Source organism: Leptonychotes weddellii, chromosome 3 (genome assembly GCF_054177405.1).
Source record: "Leptonychotes weddellii isolate Sample4059 chromosome 3, ASM5417740v2, whole genome shotgun sequence".
NCBI classification, from domain to species: domain Eukaryota; kingdom Metazoa; phylum Chordata; class Mammalia; order Carnivora; family Phocidae; genus Leptonychotes; species Leptonychotes weddellii.
In genome coordinates this window covers 1,060,460-1,078,363 of record NC_138371.1, presented here as the reverse complement: position 1 = coordinate 1,078,363, position 17,904 = coordinate 1,060,460, and the positions used below count along the sequence as shown (strand labels likewise).

The window sequence follows — 17,904 nt, the reverse complement described above, 5'->3', positions numbered from 1 at the left end:
ATGAGTCACTTCTCCTCTTGTGAGCAGAGGGGAGAAGGGGAGGAGGGAGGCAGCTGAAGAGTTTGGTGGGGCAGAGCCTCTCCTGGGCATGAGCAGACATCCCCTGTCCTCTCTGTGCAGGAGCAGAATGCGAGGCCCCCTCACAGTGGGCCCCCCTTGGAAGGGTTCAGGAAGAAGCCAGACCCCAAGTCTAGGAGAAACTCTCCCCCCTCCCCCCGCCCCTCACTGCAAGGCAGGGTAACTTAGACCCACCAATGGGCCATGTGACCTCTCTACTTCACAACATCAGACACAGCATTTCTCTAAGCCAGAGGGCAGAGGGTGGTCAGTGGCCCAGAGGCCGGGCCCAAGCCCAGTGGTTGCTCCCGCTCAGGCAGTGACTGGCGGGTGGGGGGGCTACTCCCCTCCATGAGAGGCAGACCCTGGTCTTTAGAATGAAGCCAATGCCTGCTGACCTGCCCAGCTTCCACTGTGTCAGCACTTGGCACTATGTGGACACCAGACACGCTGCGACCGTGGGCCCGTGGCTCTCTGGAGGCCCCGTACCCAACACAAGCAGGCTCTGGGACTGAGAGTATGGACAGGGCTGGGCTCAGCCAGCGGCGGGGGGCACCTGCTCTTCCCCCTTCTCCCACGGCAAGACCCACGTGAGCATGTCCCAAAGCATACAAGCCTGGCTGTGATGGGAGGCTGTGGGGGCAGCAAGAATCCTGGTGAGCTGTCTGGAGGTGGTGGCCTGGAAGCTGGGCTTGGTGGATGGGCTAGACCTCGACAGCCGGCTGCTGAGGAAAAAGTATTTCTGGCTCCCTGTGACCTTCCCTCTGAGGGCCGACTCCCCAGGCCCTAGCCCCTTGTCCCCATCCCCTGACCCCACTGTGGCTCCCCACGTCTTCCTGCTGGGGGCTAATTAGGCCCAGCTCTGTGCCTGCTGCTCTCCGGGGGCTTAGCTCGTCTGTTTTTATTATGGTGTAAAAGCTTCTAGAAGCTTCAAACCATCCCATGTGGTTTCACTTACTTGTTGGCACCGAAGGCAGAATCTTTACAGATTCCAGAAGCAATCCACCCTGGAGCATGTCAATGAGGACCCTACCTGGGGAGGCTACAAATGGGGGCCCAGGGGGGCTCCAGAAGCCAAAACAAATAATGGTTGCAAGAAGGACATGGAGACACCCCAGGGGGTCAGCCTCCAGCTTGGCCCTCCTCTGCCCATCTGCACAGTGGTGGCCTGGTGTCCCTGGCTCCGCCTGGACAAGGCTGAGCGGTGGCCAGGGGCAGGCCGTGGTGGATCTGCCTGGGCTGTGAACTGTTCCTCCTGGAGGCTCCAGGCCTGGCCCTGGGCCACCCTCTCCAGACCCTCTGTCCCTTCAGAAGTATGATGACGCTGGCTTTTGGCACGCTGCCCCAAGGTATGCCTCTCTGGGCTTTTAGAAACTGGACAAGCCCTGGGCCTACTGCCCAGAGGATAGGCCCAGTCCCCCATCAACGCTCCTCAGGATCTCTGCTGGGGGCAGGGGTCATGCTGGTGGCCAGCTTGGGCTCCCATCTCCTGCCACCTGGAAACAGGCCACTGCTGCCTCAGCTTCAGGACCAGCAAGAGGAAAGACCCAGAGCTTCCGTGGGGGCCTTGGCTCCTGCCTCCATCCCTGCTCCTCCCCGGGAGGGTGGACCATGCCATCCAGCGGCCAGGATCCAGGAGCTACGAGGAGGAGCCACTGTGTGCCGCACCCCAGGCCAGGGCTCTGCCTGTTCCCCGCGGCCCCTCCCTTCTCCCCACAGACACCCCTGTCTCCCTGGGGCTGCCAGCCAGCTCCCATCCCCAGCTGCCCCATGTACCTGGACAGCGAGCCCTCTCTTGGGTGTTCAGAGCCTTCCCACCCCAGCAGCCCTCACCCCACCTCCCTGGAGCAAATGGGGCTGGGGGCATAGCCAGGGCTGTGTCCGAGCTGGAATCGGTCCCTGGGTGGCCTGCCGTTTGTCCCCACAGAGCTGTTTCTGTCCCCCCCGCCCCCCCCGGCCAGTGCCCGCCACCTTAGGATGTCTCCCCGCCCCAGCCGCCATCCTGCACGGGATGCCGGACTCACACCTCGTGCACCGAGGAGGGGAGGCGGTGGGCCGGGTTTCCTCAGCAGCGCGGGTGTGACAACAAGGACCCCGGGCCCCTCTCCCTACACGTCCAGCGTGGCGCTGAGCTGCCCGTGCCTTTCCCGGGTCACCCTCGGCAGCAGCCCAGGGGCAGTACGGCCAGCAGGGCCGCAGAGGGGCCCGTGGGTGAGCGGCCCGGGTGACTCACCTGGACTCACCCGGCTGGCTTCCGGGCTGGCAGAGTTCATTTCCCGGTGTGTCCGCAGGACTGAGGGCCCCAGACATCTGCTGGCTGCGACCTGCAGTGCCCGCGGCTCCCTGCCCCCTGACGTTCCCAGCATGGCCACTTCCTCCTCCGGGCTCTGGCTCCCATCTGCTCAGACCACGGAGGGTCACGTCCACCACCCCCACATGTCCTCTTGCAAGTCTTGGAAGCTGCCCGCTCAAGGGGAAGGGACGGTCCAGGGTCGTGGGGGCAGGGTCACGGGCGGTCCGAGGGTCTGTCTGCCGCACCGTGATGGGCTGCTTTCTCCAGACCCACTGCCCCCCTGGACTGTGTTCTTGGCCTGTTTTAGGATCCCAGCCCCTTTCCGGAGCCCAGGAGTTGGGTCTGCAAGGAGGACCCTCCTGCGGAGGAGCACCCCCCAGGCTGCACTCCCGCTGGGCATGCGCTGGTGCCCCAATCCTGGGAAGACCCCCTCCCCGCCCGGCTCAGCTGACCTGGTCCAGAGGGTCTCTCCCGCCGGCTCCACCTGTGTGCCTTCTCAGGACACCCCCAGCCCCGCCCCTCCCAGCCCCCCTGACCTCTGAGCGGGGGCTGGGGCCATTTGTCCTACACTGAATGCATTTACTGTCTCCCATTTGGTCTGTGAGTTGGGACAGAGCCAAACAGAGCCCAGCCCGGGAGGAGAAGAGGGCTCTTGTTTCTGCTGAGCCCCTCACCAGCTGCCTAGCTTCCCCTCCCTGGGCCTCCCGCGCCGTCGGCAAACCCGTGGCTGGAGCAGGTTTTCTCTGGAGGCGGTTCCAGACCTCGGCTTCGGGGACCCCAGGAAGGTTCTAGAACAGAGCCTATAGCCCTGGCGCAGCCGGCTGACCCCTGGGGTGGGGCGGGGTCCCCCTCGACAGTGAAGGGGAGCTGCAACGGGTGGTTCTGGCTGGGGCTCCCGGCAGAGCAGCCGTGGGGGACCTGCCCCCCGGCACCGCTGTGCGTGCCGCTGGGCCCACCTGTCAGTCCCACTCCCTGCCCTCCTACCTCCCCCAGGGCTGGCCAGCCCACGATGCCCCCTTCCCACCCCATCTCCCAGGGACCCCTGAACATGATCGGTGGGGGAGTCAGCCCAGTTTGGGGGTGAAATGCTGATAGGGATGCTGCGCAGACAAGCAAGCAGTCCTCCCTCCGTCTCGGGAACCTGTGAAGACAGAGCACCCCCAGCAGCCTGGACCCCCTCTGTCTCCACATGAAGGAGCTTTCCGGGAAAGCGGGGAGCTGTGGAAGGAAGACTGAGGGTGGGGGAGCCCCAAGTGTCGGGGGAGACCAAGAGAGCTCCCACGGTAGGGCGAGGCCACCAGCGCTCGCCGCCCGCGAGGGTGAGGCTGGAGAAGGGCCTTCGATCCCGTGGCTCTCGGGGTGCGGGCGGGTCACAGCGGCCTGTCAGACAGACGAGAGGCTGCAGGGAGGACAGGACCAGCAGCCACAGACGGACGGAGCTCGGCTTCCAGGGGTGGGGGACGCCAGGCAAGGGGTAGGCCTGGGGGTAGGCGGGACATGACCCTCAGCCACGGAGAGAGGGTCAGCCAGCCAGAGACCATGACTCACGCGCAGCTGTCCCTGGGGTCATGCAGAGATCTGAGTACAGGCCAGGGCCAGTTACACCCCCTCGGAGACCTTTGCTTTCATGGTCCCTCTCGAATGGCCTCAGAGGTCTCCTCATGGCCCCTTGCCTCACACAGAAGGAAACCAAGGCCCCCATGGGGCCCCACTAGTCCTCACTGTGGCCAATCCTGGAGTCTCCTTCCGTTTCCCTCCCGAGTGCGTCTGGGTCCAGGACAGAGTGGGTGGTCTGCTGGGCTCCTGCTGGCCTGACTCACCAAACGGTGAACGCCCCCCCCCCCACCGCCGGCCTGCAGTGAGAGCACCCAGGAGCTGGGATGCCCAGTGGTTTGTGCCACTCAGCGGGCTGGGAGCAGGCCCCCGGGTCAGGGATGCGAGGGCCCGTGCCCCCAGGGCTCCCTCCCACTCGCACACTTCCCATCTGGTTCAAGGACTAGGCTTACTGCTCAGCAGCTGGAGCCAACTCTGGGAAGAGGCAGGGCTCTGCCCTCTCCCTCCACCCCCCATACAGCCCCAGGCCCTGGGACGGCTGGCCGGCCTCTCAGCTGGCTGCCTCCCACAGCAGAAGGGGGCCTGAGCTGCACAGAACTCTCCAGGAGACGTGTCAGAGTTAGGTGCCATCCATTAATCAGAATTATTTAATTAGGAGGATAAGACACAGCTCATCGAAGATTCAATTATAATTAGCAGCTGACAACACTTGGGTGAGTCAATGACCCGAATGGGTACCATTCGCACTTCCCTGTTTGGAAAGCCTGAGAGATTAGAACATTCCAAGAGGTGAGATCAGGAAGGGGAGGCGGTGTACCCCCAAATCTGGCCTCCAGCACGAGGCAGAAGGCACCACCTAAAGCTGGCCTCCCAGAATGCCACCCGTGTGGTCACTGGGTCTCGCTCAGAAGGGCCCGAGCCCGGACGCACTGTGGCACCATGGGAACATCCTTAACACCTGGAACAAGACGCGGCATTTCCAAGTTGCCAGGCCCGCCCAGGGAGCAGCGGGTGCGGCCCACAGCCATGCATGGAGTACACCCCGCGGCCGCCCCGGTTCCCAGGGTGGGAGCTCCGGAAATGAGTGAGAGGTGGCCCCTGACCTAAGCGCTCTGGACGGACACCACTGAGAGGGGGATGGGGGCGGGCAGCCGTGCGGCTGGGAGCTGAGGGGCGTGGGAACGGGGAGTACTGGGCCCTCCACACTGGCGGCTTCGCAGGCTAGCCCGGGTTAGGAGGTGCGGAAGCCCGAGTGGGAACAGCCCGGGCTGCGGATTGGGGTGTGGGTGGGGCCGAGCTCCGGGGGCCATCTGTTCTGGGGTCCGACTGGCAACGTGCCTCGGGCAGGGGCTCCCGCTCTCTGTGCTGCAGGAACCGCCCTGTCACCGGGCCTGTCCTCACAGAATGGGCAGTGGCTCTGTTCCAGGCCCACAGCTCATTCTCAGCCCCGCGAAGGCCCCCAGGAGGCTGACAGGGAGTGGACAGAGGGGCACCGGGGCCGTTAGCCTGGCCTGGGAGTCCCCACCCGACCCTGGGGAGCCTGAGGACCCAGAGGACCGAGGGGCCCTGTCACAGCTGCTCCTGGCAGCAAGCCTCTGGGCTGGAACGGCGTGTGTCTCCTGGCAGAGACCCCCAGGTCCCCTTGCCAGACATGCTTTTCCTCTAGCGCTTACAGGTGCCTGGAGTCACAGCACCTTCAACCCTGCTGTTGGATCTCTGGCTCTGTGCGTTCAGGGCCTTCGTCCTGGGTTTGGGCCTCCACCAGTTCTGGCACATGGTGGATGCTTGGCCCTAGGCTTGGGGCCAGAGGACTCGCTGGGCCTGGACGTGAGCGGTGGCAGAGGCCAGGAGAGCTCCAGGCACGTGGGCTGTTCGCTCCTGAGCAGCACCGAGCCTGACGAAGCACGGGCAGGGGGAGCTCTGCCCAAACGTCCTCTGCCCCTCAGGCTCCACGCGGTCATGGCTAGAAGTGCCCCAGAGACCCCATCAGAGCCCACCATGCCCGGGGTCCACGCCCAGGTGGAGTGCCTGTCTGGGTCTGGGGCTCTGGGAGCTGCTCCAGGTAGGAGACAATCTGGCACTTGCAGCTCAAATCCAGGAGGGACCCCTGCAAACGTGGGGGCACCAGGCAGTGGTCAGCACTTTCCAGGGACCCACCCACAGTCCCAGCTTCAGGATCGGGGGGCATCTGTTGGGAAACAGTGCAGCCCTGTCAACCCTAAGGCCAGGCCTGATCCCACCTCTGTCATCAGAGATGCCGGAAGGTTCTGTTATCGGAATCGCCTGTCTGGAACCTTCAAAACCTATGACATGGCCATCTCCATGGCAGCCATGAGCCCCGGAGATGCAGAGCCGAGGAGTCACGTGGCCTGTATCAGTGTCCCGGGGCTGCTGTAACAAATGACCACCAGCTTGGTGGAGGCCAGAAGTCAGAACCAAGGAGCCGGCAGGGCTGTGCTCCCTCCAGGGGCTCGGGGGAGGATACTTCCTGCCTCTTCTGGCTTCTGGGGCCCCTGTTCCCTTGACTGTGGCAGCATCACTCTGGCCTCTCCCTGTGTGTGTCTGTGCCTCAGATCTCCCTCCGCTTCTCTTGTAAGGACACCTGTCATTGGATTTAGAGTCCACCCTAACCCACGATGATCAGACCCTGAGACCCTCAATTACGTCTGCAAATATCAAGTAAAGCCACATGCAGTCCGCAGGGATTGTGACGGGGTCCTGTCATCTGGGGGGGGACACTTTAACCCACTATGCAGCCCTATGCTGTGACACACATCACTGCTCCTCTCTGAGCCTCCTTACTCATCCCTGAGCCTTCCTCGGGGTGGGGGGGCGACGGGGGGCTGCTGGACGGACCAAGGGAGTCACATGCCCGACGTGGTGCTTGTTCACAGCAGGTGCCCCCTACATGTAGATGCCAGGGTTCACTGGGGGCTGGGGTCCCGGGAGGCAGAGTCAGGCAGAGTCGGGTCCCACTGGATGGGAAGAGATGTTGCTGAGTTAGTGCCCAAAGCGCCCCAGGAACTGCCCTGGGCAGAGGTGCCTTGTCCATCACTGGGCAAGGTACAGTGTCCCCCCAACCCCTGGAGGGAGGCAGGACAAGGTCACTTCCAAGGGTCCTTCCAGATCTCCAACCCAAACACCCCCTTCTACTGCACCTTCATCCAAGCTGAAAGAGACTGCAAACCAAATTAGCCAAAGACTTCACAGGAATTGATTTTAATTTAAAGCCCTTTGAGTGCTCTCTCCCCCTGATGAAAGGACAGTAGAATGAGATCTGTTTCCTGATGGCCCCGAGAACTGTATCTGATCTAAATCTCTGCCCCACGCGGTCTGCTCCTGATGAGGTCAGCATCTCCTATTGTCTCCCGCTGATTACTGAGCTCAACCTCCAAAACCTAATTTCTTCTTTTATTCCAACCTTGTGTCTTCTCACATTCTCTAATAAATATTCTCCTGAACTCAGAGTCTCGAAACCAGAGTGAGTCACAGCAAATTCTGAAACAGGCGTGTGGATGGTTTCTCCCCCATCTAGGTGGGACACAGAACGTCCCCAACTTGGGCACTTCCTCAGGAGCAAGACGGCCCTGTTTTTGGAGGAGGGCACAAATTCAAATCCACGGGCTGAGAGATTCTTGGGCCGGAATCTTAGATGCTGACTAGTCTCATGACTTTGAGAAGTCAAGTTTGACTTTGAGGAAGCCTTGGAATCAGAGGCGTGTTTGGGGAGCGCCCAGAAGTGAGTATGCGTCCGTGCTCGAGAGGGAGCCTGGGTCATGAAGACCCCCCAGCACCAGGGTCCCCTTCCTGGTCCTCAGCCTAAATCCCATTAGCCAGTCACCGTGTGCCCAAGGACAGGCCGGCCCCCTCCAAGACAGGCCCTGTGATGGCAGGCCTGGCTCTCCTTCATCCCCTTCTTCCCTGCCCTAGTGTCCCCCACGGGGCCGACTGTGGAACACAACGCAGGCATTACCTAAACCTGCAGACCCATGATCCCTCCAGGCCTGAGCCCCCGGCAGGGCTCAGACATCCTCCTCCCCTCCCCTCCGTAGCTGCAACCTTGACCTCCACTCCACGAGAAAATCAAGGCTCAGCTGCACCTGCTCCATGTCCCTCAGGCAGCAGAGAAGGGGCCCATCCTCCCCTCAGGGCCAATCTCCCCCTCCCCAGTCACAGCCCCACTGTTCTTCCAGCGCCCTCTGCCCTTGGCATGAGGCTGCCCCAGGTGTCCCCTTTCTCTGCACCCTCCCTCGGCCCTGCCTCCCACGAGCTGTGGGCCCCTCTGCCAGTCCCCACGGTCAAGCTCCGTAAAGGAACCTCTCCTTCCCTCCTACCTGGTGACCACTTGCCAAGGCCACTCGGGGCAGGTGACCGGGCCTCCCCATCCTCTCTAGGAAACATGCCTGTCTCAGATGTGCTTAAGAAACACTTGCTTTTCTCTGCTCCAGGCTAGAATCTGGAATTTGGAAAGCTGCCTTTTAGAGAGGACTAGAAAATGTGTATTCTATTTGATCCAAGGGTCTCAACTGGTCATCTTGTGCCAGAGCTTAGAACCTTGAAATCTTGGGCAAGAGGGACCTGCAGGGATCGCCTGCCCCCAAACACCACAGCGTGTGTGTAGTAAGTGGGGGTGCTCGTTGCTACAGACGCTCACAGTGGGGCCCAGAGACACACCGCGGCTTGGCTGTGCTGGGACTCAGCAACTGTAGTCCTGATCCATCCTGATCAGTGCTGTTCTGACCCTGTTCTCGCGTCTCCAACCTTGGCCAGTGTCCATGACAGCGTCCTCCCTTCTCATCCCCCACAACTTCCAGATAAGACACAGGAGCAGTTCTTGTTGCTGTGTCTCTAACATGATAAAAAGAAAAATGCTTTTAGGGACATGTAAGTCTCTTCAGACGGTGACTCTTGCAGTCTGAGAGGGGAGAACCTTGATTTGCACCCTGAGACAGTGTCTGTACATACCTGGAATCCTACAGGTTCCTTTTGATCGTGACTCTTAGCAAGTCCCCTTCTGCAATCAAAGCTGGCGAGGGGGACAGGCCCCTTTGGAGTTGGCTGGGGCTTCCCGAGGTGCAGGTCCTGGTGGCCACAGCATTTGGCTCCAAATGCAGAGGCTGACAGGTGGAGCCCCAGGGTTTCCTCATAGGGCCTTTACCCTTGTAGACTCTTCTCCATGGAGCACTTGCTAGCCACCCCTGGCCCCATGTAGTGTGTGTGCGTGATGTCTGCGTGCCCACCCTTCACTCCTGAGTTTCCTCTGACAACGACCCTCTCCCCAGTCCAGTGACCCTGGAGGGACTATAAATGTGGCAGTGGGCACATGACGCAGGCCAGCCACTCAGCACAGCACAGCCGCGGAGACCCAGACCCGCCCGGGGACAGGCACGTGACCCAGGCTGGCCCGTCAGCACTGCCCAGCTGCTGACTCCTGGACCAGCCCAGGAACAGGCCCATGATCCCGGCTGCCAGTGAGTCCTATGGGAGATTTAGAAGTATAGTGAAAAGAGAGGGTTGCTCTATGTCTGGAGCTTTTTATGACCAGGAGAGACAGTCTACCTGAGAATAAAGCTACACAGGGAAAGCCGAGCAGAGAGAAAGGGAGAGAAAGACTCTGATAACCTTGTCTAACCTCCTGGATCCAGCTGTGCCTGAAGCCCCTTACATTTTCCAATTCTATAGTCCAATCAATCACCCTATTTCTTTGACCAAGTTTTGAGAAGGGTGTCTGTCACTGGCACACAAAAGACGCCAGACCACTAAACATGCCTTCTTGCAGAGACTAGACTGGAATGGGACAGCTGGCCGCTGACCTCCTGGTGACACCGCAGCATGGTGGAAGGAGCTCTCCTCAGGGCTGTCAGAAGCTCCCTCAGCCAGGGGCCTGGTCTTTGGGAGGCTGCGCCATGCCCTACAATGTCCACACTGGGGTCCTGGTGGTACAGGGAGGTGCCGTGGCTCAGAGACCATGACAGGTGAGGAAAACCTCAGGAGCCCCCACCTGAGCCCCAGCCTGACTGAGTCTGGGAAGCAGTGCCCCTATAAACTAGGGTCTGTACGTGTGGGGCCTGCGAACAGGTCCCAGCCTTCATGGGACACCTCCTCGGGAGGTTCTGTGGGCCCGTGGGAGTGCCTGATGCGTGCGAGGGACAGCGTGGCCCACAGCCGCCGTGGCGGGTCTGCTGACAAGCACAGAGGCCCCCCGGCTGCTGGCCAGCCCTCCTGGTCACCTCCAGCCACACCCCCAGCAGCACCTGCAGGCCCGCCCTCTCCCGCCAACGCTCGCGCGAGGACGCAGGCTGCCGCTGAGCCCCGCAGTTCCCTCCCGCTCACCACCTCCCGACCGCACACAGCCAACCACAGATACTACTCCAGCAAGCGGCCAGAAAGCCTAGAGATAGTGTGTAGGCTTCGGAGAAGTGACCATCGCAGGGGCTGGGCGGAAGGTGTGGAGACCACCCGTAGACACCCCGGGCTCAGGCTGGCCTATTTTAAAGGCAAACGCTCGATGAATTCATCCTTTCCTTTCTCTTCCTCCACCTCCTCTGTGAGATCTATTTTAAAAGATCAGAATTTTCTTTACATCCACCTCCAAACTGTGCTGCGGGAGGTAAGTGGGACACAAACAGACGGGGGTGGGGCGGGGCGGCGGGAGAAGCGGGGGCACCTGCGGTCCCGGGTGGGGTCTGGTTAGTCAAGCGCCTCTGTGCCCCCGGGGGTGATGGCAAAACTGCAACACGCTGGGGTCGGACCCCACGGCTCTGTCAGGCCCCCCACCCGTCTCTGTCTCCTCATGGACTTCCCTAGGGGCTTGGGCCTGAGACCGGGCGGGGCCGTGGGCGGAGACAGCGAGGGGGTGGAGCCCGGCATCTGTGTGTTCCCCCTGCGCTTGGACCCCGGCCTGCCCCGCTCACCCCGAAGCCCAGCCGCGGGGGCCGATTGCGAGGACGGTGGGGGACTCGGTGTCTCCCTCGGCTCCCCACCTGGGCTTGGGTCCCACCTCCCTGTCTGGGATCCTGCCAGGTGTGAACCCCCAGCCCAGCCCAGCCACAGCCCTACTCACTGCCCCACAGGGGCAGGAACCTCGGTCGGGAGAATTCCAGCCTACTGAGGGGAGCTGCCCGGACACCTAGAGGCTCGAGGAACCCACGGAAGGCTGTTGAAGTCAGCCTGGGGAGGGGCCCAAGGCAGCTCTGTCCAAAGGACTGGATGATGGCAGCATGGTGGCCCCCAAGAAGTTGCTGGTCAGTGTGGCCTTGTCCTCCACCTGAGAGTCCCGCTAGGGTCCCCCCATCTGGTCTAGCTGGCATCCCAGGATGACATCTTGGCCGGGGAGTACGTGATGCGGCCCCCACCCCTTCATCCCATCCATGATGCCTAAAGGGAACTCCGGTGCAGGAGGGAAGGCAGCAGGTCCCACGTCCTCGTGCACCCCGGTGCTGGTCACCCCAGCTAATTAGCCTGGGGTCCTGCCCAGGCCTGGCCTCTTCCTGCTCAGAGCTCGCAGGTGAAAGGGCTGACATCCCAATGCAGGGGTGCACTGAGACCCCCCTCAGAACCCTTGGTGCTGCTCTTCTAAGGAGGCTCTGGGGAGGGGAGGAGGGAGCCCATCTGTTCCCGCCAGACCACGCCCCACCAGGCTGACCACCCGCCGGCTGGCTGTCCCTGCAGCCTCAGCCTGGAGCATCCTGCTTAGCTTATGTTCTGGAGTCCCAGAGATGACCAAGCCCCCCTGGGCCCTCCCCCTGTCACATGGCTCAGTCCATCCAGCTAGTGCCTCAGTTTCCTGCTGGGCAAGGAGCCACCTTGGCCTGGCCTGCTGGAAAGGGCCTACCCCAGCTCCCCAAGCCCTAGACTCTGCTAGGGTCCTGAGTCTCGGGGACTTGTGCACCCTCACCTGTGGTCAAATCCCCACCTAGACTCCTTCCTTCCTCCCCAGGCCTGCCTCTTTCAAGAAGCCCTTCAGGGTAACTCCACAGCACGGTAATGTCACCCTCTGGAATTAGCACTGCTCGTGCCCACCTACAACCTCTGTCCACTACACACGCGCACGCGTGCACATGGCTTACCCTTCTCCTTTAATACTTGCAGGCCCTGCTGTTTGAGTCCAGGCTCGTCAACAGCAGGCCTACTGGTGTTGCCTAACCCCTGAAGCTCCCAGCTCACCCCTCAAGGCCTCTGGATGCGCCCAAGCTTGCCCTCTTAGACCCGCCCCCCCCACCTCCCCAAGCCCAGCCCCCGCGCCCCAGGGGAAGCCTTGCTGCCTGGGATGGGGGCAGCTCAAGGAGCACACAGCAGGGATGCCATCGGCGCTTGGTGAACCCGCGTGTGAGGGCCGTTGGAAGACAACTCCCACGCTACAGGTGAGATGTTCTTGGAGCAGACCGGGCTGGGAGCCCCCTCCCCTGGGGCAGCAGGACACGGCTGCATGCAGGCCAAGTGGCCAGGCCTGTCCCCATCACGTGCCCCCTGCCATGTGGTCACACTGGCTCCAGTGGCCTGAAGATGGACAGTGAGCACCTGCTTCCACCCACCTACTCCTTTACCTCGGGGAGTGGGGGTTCCAGAACCCCTTGGGGTGACCCTTGACGGCCTGGTGAGGGCCCATGGCCTGGAGAGAGCAGTGTGTGCTCTGCTGGGGACCCTGGGGGCAGGCCCTCGCCAGCCAGCAGCAGGACGGCTCCCCGGTCCAGCCCCAAGCACCCCAGCTGTGCCCGCTGCCCAGGGGAGCCCCACAGAGCTCCTGGCCTGGGCAAGCGGGGGAAGAGCCCTGCGAGGGGAGCTGCCGTGTCTGAGGCGCAGGCCTGTCTGGTCTCGCGTCCTGGCCCGCACCCTGCCTTCTGGGGTCCGAGGCTGGGGCAGGCCTGGTGGACATGCAGGGTCCTGTATCCTGAGCCAGGTGGGGGCTCTGGGGGTTAATCAGGACCCGCACGAGCCTGCAGCAGCCGGGACAGGGTGGGAAGGCCCGCGGCAGGGAGACCGCAGACGGTGGCATTCAGAGCTAAGGCCAAGGCCGGGCAGTTGTAGACCGTTCCTATGACGGGACACCCACCTTGTTCCAGTAGCCACATGCTCCCTGCTGCCCCGGGCTTGTGACCAGGCTCACCTCAAGGGCCTGACCTGAGTGCCAGGTAAGCCCAGGCCTGCGCCCACAGCGCTGACCACCCCGCTCCAGGCCCTGGGGCCCTGCAGCTCAGCACTCGCGGGGAGCCCCATCTGAGAGACCCCATGGAGGTGGCCGTGGGGCACAAGGGTCCCCAGCCCTCACACCCCGAAACCCCAAGGGAGAACAGACGGGGCGGGCCTCCCGGATGAGACCCTGTATGAGCCAGTGGCTGCAGGAGGGAGGGCCCCACTCCTGGTCCCGACCACACAGCCCGCCTCATCCCTCTCAAGGCCAAGAGCAGACAGCAGCCTGGCCCAGACCCACACCAGGGCCCTTCTGGGAAACGAGACACGGTCTATTTTTGCTGGCTGACAACACAACAGAAGCAGCCGCTGTGACTTATCTCTGCCACCCACGGGCGCGGCCACAGAGGCGGCTTTGTGCCCCGGGGCTCCGCAGCCCCCCACCCCCCACAGTCCCAGCCAGAGACAGGGTGGGTGGGGGAGGGCCCCAGTGAGGCCCCTGAAGGCCCTCGGGCCGCCGGCCCCTGTCTGTGTGAGTCAGCACCTCCCAGATTGCCCCCTGCGCCCCCGCGCACCGGCCCTGGAGAGGTCTCCCACCAGCCCACGCGGGGCCCTCACTCTGCAGGCAGCATGGCCTACTGCTTTTTGGGGGGTTCTCTCCAGCCCCAGGCAGGGCTAGCCTCTCCGGTCAGGGTCACCCAAGACCCCCACCACACCCCAGTATCAGAGGGCCTGGAGTCAGGGTCTCAGGGACCGCAAACCGGAGCCCCTCACCCTCTCCACCCCTGCCGCTGGGGAGGAGAATGGCCCTGCCTGCCCCCACTCAGGCTGGTCTGGTCTGGACTGTGGCACACAGACTTGGAGGAGTCCAGGCTGAGCCGGACACGGGGCAGCACTGCTGGACGTGAGGGTGGACCTGATGGCCCTCTGGGGCCAGCAGCGTCCTCTCCTGTAACGTCACCACGCCCCGCAAGCCCGGCTCAAGCCTGCAGCAAACGTCAGGACCCAGGAGATAGCCTGGCTGCTCCCCCCCGCCCGAAGACATGGTCACCTTCCCCCCACAGCCAGACTGGAGTGGACAGGCCCCTGCGAGGCTGGGCGGGGCTGGGGACAGACGCCAGGCCGCAGCCCCCGTGACCCCAGAGGACCTCGATGACGTGGACTGAGGTCTCAGATTGCTGGTCTGCGGGCTCTCGGCTGCCACTTCCCTGCCTGCAGCGTCCCCAGGCTGGTCCCAGGGTCCAAGCCCACATGGTGCAGCTGAGCCCACCCCACCAAGTTCCATGCTGGGGTCACGGATCCCCCCGCAGACAACACCGGCCACGCGTGGCCACAGTGCTCCCGCCAGGGGCTTTGTGCTCCTCAGAGCAAAGCCTGACATGGGGCTCGTCTCTGGACCCCTCCTCCTCGGGTCCTCGTCTGGTCTGCAGCTTCCAGCGAATCAGTTGGGGCCACGGGCAGGATGGGGGCCCATTCCACAAACACAGCCAGGTGGTCTGCGAAGGTGAGCCTGGAAGGCAGGTGAGGCACCTATCAGGGGGGGCCGTGCCCACTCTGCTTCTGGAGAGTTCTCGGGGCTGCTGACATCAACCATGGCTACTCCAGACGCCCGAGTCCCCTGGAGCCATGAAGCTGGTGCTGTGGTTGACCAGCGCTCTCAAGATATCGCTGAGATGGGTCAAGTTACAGGACAGTCTACATACACAGATGACCTCATCGCTGTCGTGGAAGGGCAGAGGGCACACGCCTTCAGGCACAACTTCAATGAGTCGTAATAATTGGATGCACCCACCACTCCCACAGCCACGACATGGAGCATTTCACGGCTCCGGAAAGTTCTTTCCTGCCCCCTCCCAGTCAGGCCCCACCCTGCAGGCAACCTCTGCTTGGATTTCTATCACCGTTGGTTCCTTTCGCCTCTTCTTGGACTTCGTAGAAATAGAGTTATATGGAGGTATTATTTTGGGTCTGGCTTCTTTCGCTTGAATTTTTGAGGCTCTCCCATGACATCCCCTGTCCCCTCTCACTGCCAGGCCGGGTTCCATTGTGCTCCTACAGCACCAACTCCTTTCCCCAAGTTCCCGTTCAGAAATAACTTGAGTTGCTCTTCGGTTTTTAGCGATTATCAACGGAGCTGCTATGAACATGCTTTTACAAGTCTTTCCCCAGACATGTATTTTCATTTCTTTTGGGTAAATAGCAAGAAATGGAATTTCTGTGTGGAACGGTAGAAGTATATTGAGCTTTATAAGAAGTGGTCGAAGAGTTCTCCCACCCGGCCGTGTGACCTCATAGCCCCACCACCGTGTTCGAGAGTTCCGCCTGCTCCGAGTTCTTGCCAATACTGGGTGTTGTCAGGGATTTTTCATTCCAGCCGCCAACTGGAGAGAAATGCTATCTCCTTGTGGTTTTTACTGCATGTCCTGATGATTAATGATGTCTGATGATCTCAAAAGGTGTTTATCTTTGGTAGTAGGGTCTTTATATATTTAGGATAAAGGTCCCATGTTAGAGAGACGCACTGAATCCTTTCTTCCAGTCTGTGGTTTGCACTGTATTCTCTGAGCAAGTGTCTTTGCACGAACAGATGTTTGTAATCTTAGTGAAGCCGAATTTATCTGTTTTCCCTTTGATGTGTATTGTTTTTTGTACCCTTCCTAAGAAAACCATCTCCTGTTTTCCTTTGCTTTTACACTTTTGTCTATGATCCATCTCTAACTTTTTGTGTGTGGTGAGTTAAGAGCTGAAGTTCATTTTTTTTCCTCCATCTGTTTATCTGCTTGTTCAATTATTTGTTGGAAAAAAATTTCCTTTTCTGATTGAATCGCCTCATCACCCTGGTAAAAAATCAATTAACCATGGTTCACCACAGTATGGATGTACTAAATACACTTGGAAAACAATCAATTTTATGTTATGTGAATTTCACCTCAATTTTAAAAAACCAGTCAACCACATGTATGTGTAGCTGGGCTTCTGTTCTGCTCCATTAATGTAAATGTCTGTATTCACACCAACTTCCCACCAGCCCAATCACCATCCCTACAGTTAGTCTGGAGATCAGCTAGTGTGAACCCTCCAACTTGGTTGTGCCTCAAGATTGTTTGGCTATTTGGGACTCTTTGCATTTGCACACACTTCTCAGACTTAAGAGTGAATGTCTATAAAATGACTCAGGATTTTGATTGGGAAGGAATCAATTTGGAGAGAATTAACATCTTCACAATATGGAGTCTTACAATCCAGGAACAGGGTATTCTGCCCTTATTCACATCTGCCTCAATTTCTCAGCAATACTTTAGGTTTTTAGCAGAGAAGTTTTCATGGGCTTGGTTATATTTATTCCTAAGTACTTGGGTTTTTTTTTCACTTGCTTTTTTTTTTTACACTCCCAGAGTTTTAAATTTTATTTTTCCAAGTATCTGCTACTGTATTTAGAAATACTGTTGATTATTTATGTTGACTTTGTACCCTGTGTGTTTCATAAATTCACTTATTATATCTAGAGTAGCTTCTTGTTGTTGATTTTTTAAGGGTTTCCCATGTAAACAGCAATGATGTCTGTGAATAGGACAGTTTTACTTCTTTCTTTCCAGACTTTGTGTGGTGACACTGGCCAGGACCAACAGTACAGTGCTTATAGAAGGGGAAGGACACACATCCTTGCATGACTCCTGATATTAGGGGCAGACCACTCAGGGTTACAGTGTTCGTATGAAGTTAACTGTTAAGTTTCCAGAGACACCCTTTATCGACTCAAGGAAACTTCCTCCTATTGTTAGTCTATGAGAATTTTTTGTTTTGAGAGAGAGAGAAGAATCTCAAGCAGACTCCATGCCCAGCATGGAGCCAGACTTGGGGCTCGATCTCATGACCTGAGCCAAAACCAAGAGTCAGACACTTAACTAACTGAGCCACCCAGGCACCCCAGTCTGTGAGAATTTTTATCATAAACAAATGCTGAGTGTTTTCAAATGCTCCTTCTGTATCGATTCAGGTGAACACATTTTTCCCTCTTTTATCTCTTAATGTGCTGAATTGCATTGACTGTTTTCTGACAAACTAACCTCACATTCCTGGGATAAACCTGACTGGGTCCTGATATATTATTCTTTGTATATCTTCCTGCATTTGATTTTCTAATTAAAAAAATGATATTTCTGCATCTGTGTTCATAAGGATTTGGGTCTGTATTTGTCATTTCTTGTCAGGTTTGGCATTAGGGTCATCCTGGCCCTCATAAAATAAATTTAAATGTATCCTTCCTCCTTGATTTTCTGAAATAGTTTGTGTAAAGTTGGTATCATTATTTATTTATTTTTTTTAGATATTTGATCAAATTTAACAATGAAAACATCTGGGCCTGGAATTTTCTTTGTGGAAAGGTTTTTGATAGCAAATTCGATTTCTTTAATATGTATATGGCTGCCAGGATTTTCTATGTATTCTAGTGTCACTGTTGGTAAGTTAGATTTTGGAGGAATTGTTTGTGTCACCTGATTTGGTGGACAGAGAATTTGGGGTTGACGGGGTTTTTTTAAGAGTAAGCACCTCCATCGTCTTCTGGCCACCATCACTTCGACAAGAAGTCAGCTGTCACTTGTACCATCTTCCCCTGGAGGTCACGGCTCATTCTCTCTGGCTGCATTCAGGATTTTCTCTTTTTATTTACTCTTTAGCAATTTGATTGTGGTGTGCTTATGGGTGATTTTCTTTACCTTTACCCAGTTTAGGCTCATTGATCTTGAATCTATAAATCTGTGCTTTTCACCAAATTTAGGGGAATGTCTGCCTTTTCTTTTTTTTCCCAAAATATTTTGTCTATCCCACTCTGTATTTTCTTTCTTTCTGTAACTCCAGCTACAAGTATG

General features: G+C 58.7%; 1 long non-coding RNA gene across 2 annotated transcripts; it reads left to right on the top strand.

Moving 5' to 3' along the window:
• Positions 1–10,192: 10,192 nt before the first annotated feature.
• Positions 10,193–17,298, top strand: LOC115944778 (uncharacterized). Of its 2 annotated transcripts, XR_004079282.2 has the most exons (4): positions 10,193–10,514; positions 10,978–11,148; positions 11,844–11,887; positions 11,996–17,298. It is a non-coding gene; the product is annotated as an uncharacterized LOC115944778 (long non-coding RNA). The 2 variants fall into 2 exon arrangements; XR_014143309.1 differs by having other exon boundaries at positions 10,978–17,298.
• The last annotated feature ends 606 nt before the right edge of the window (positions 17,299–17,904 follow it).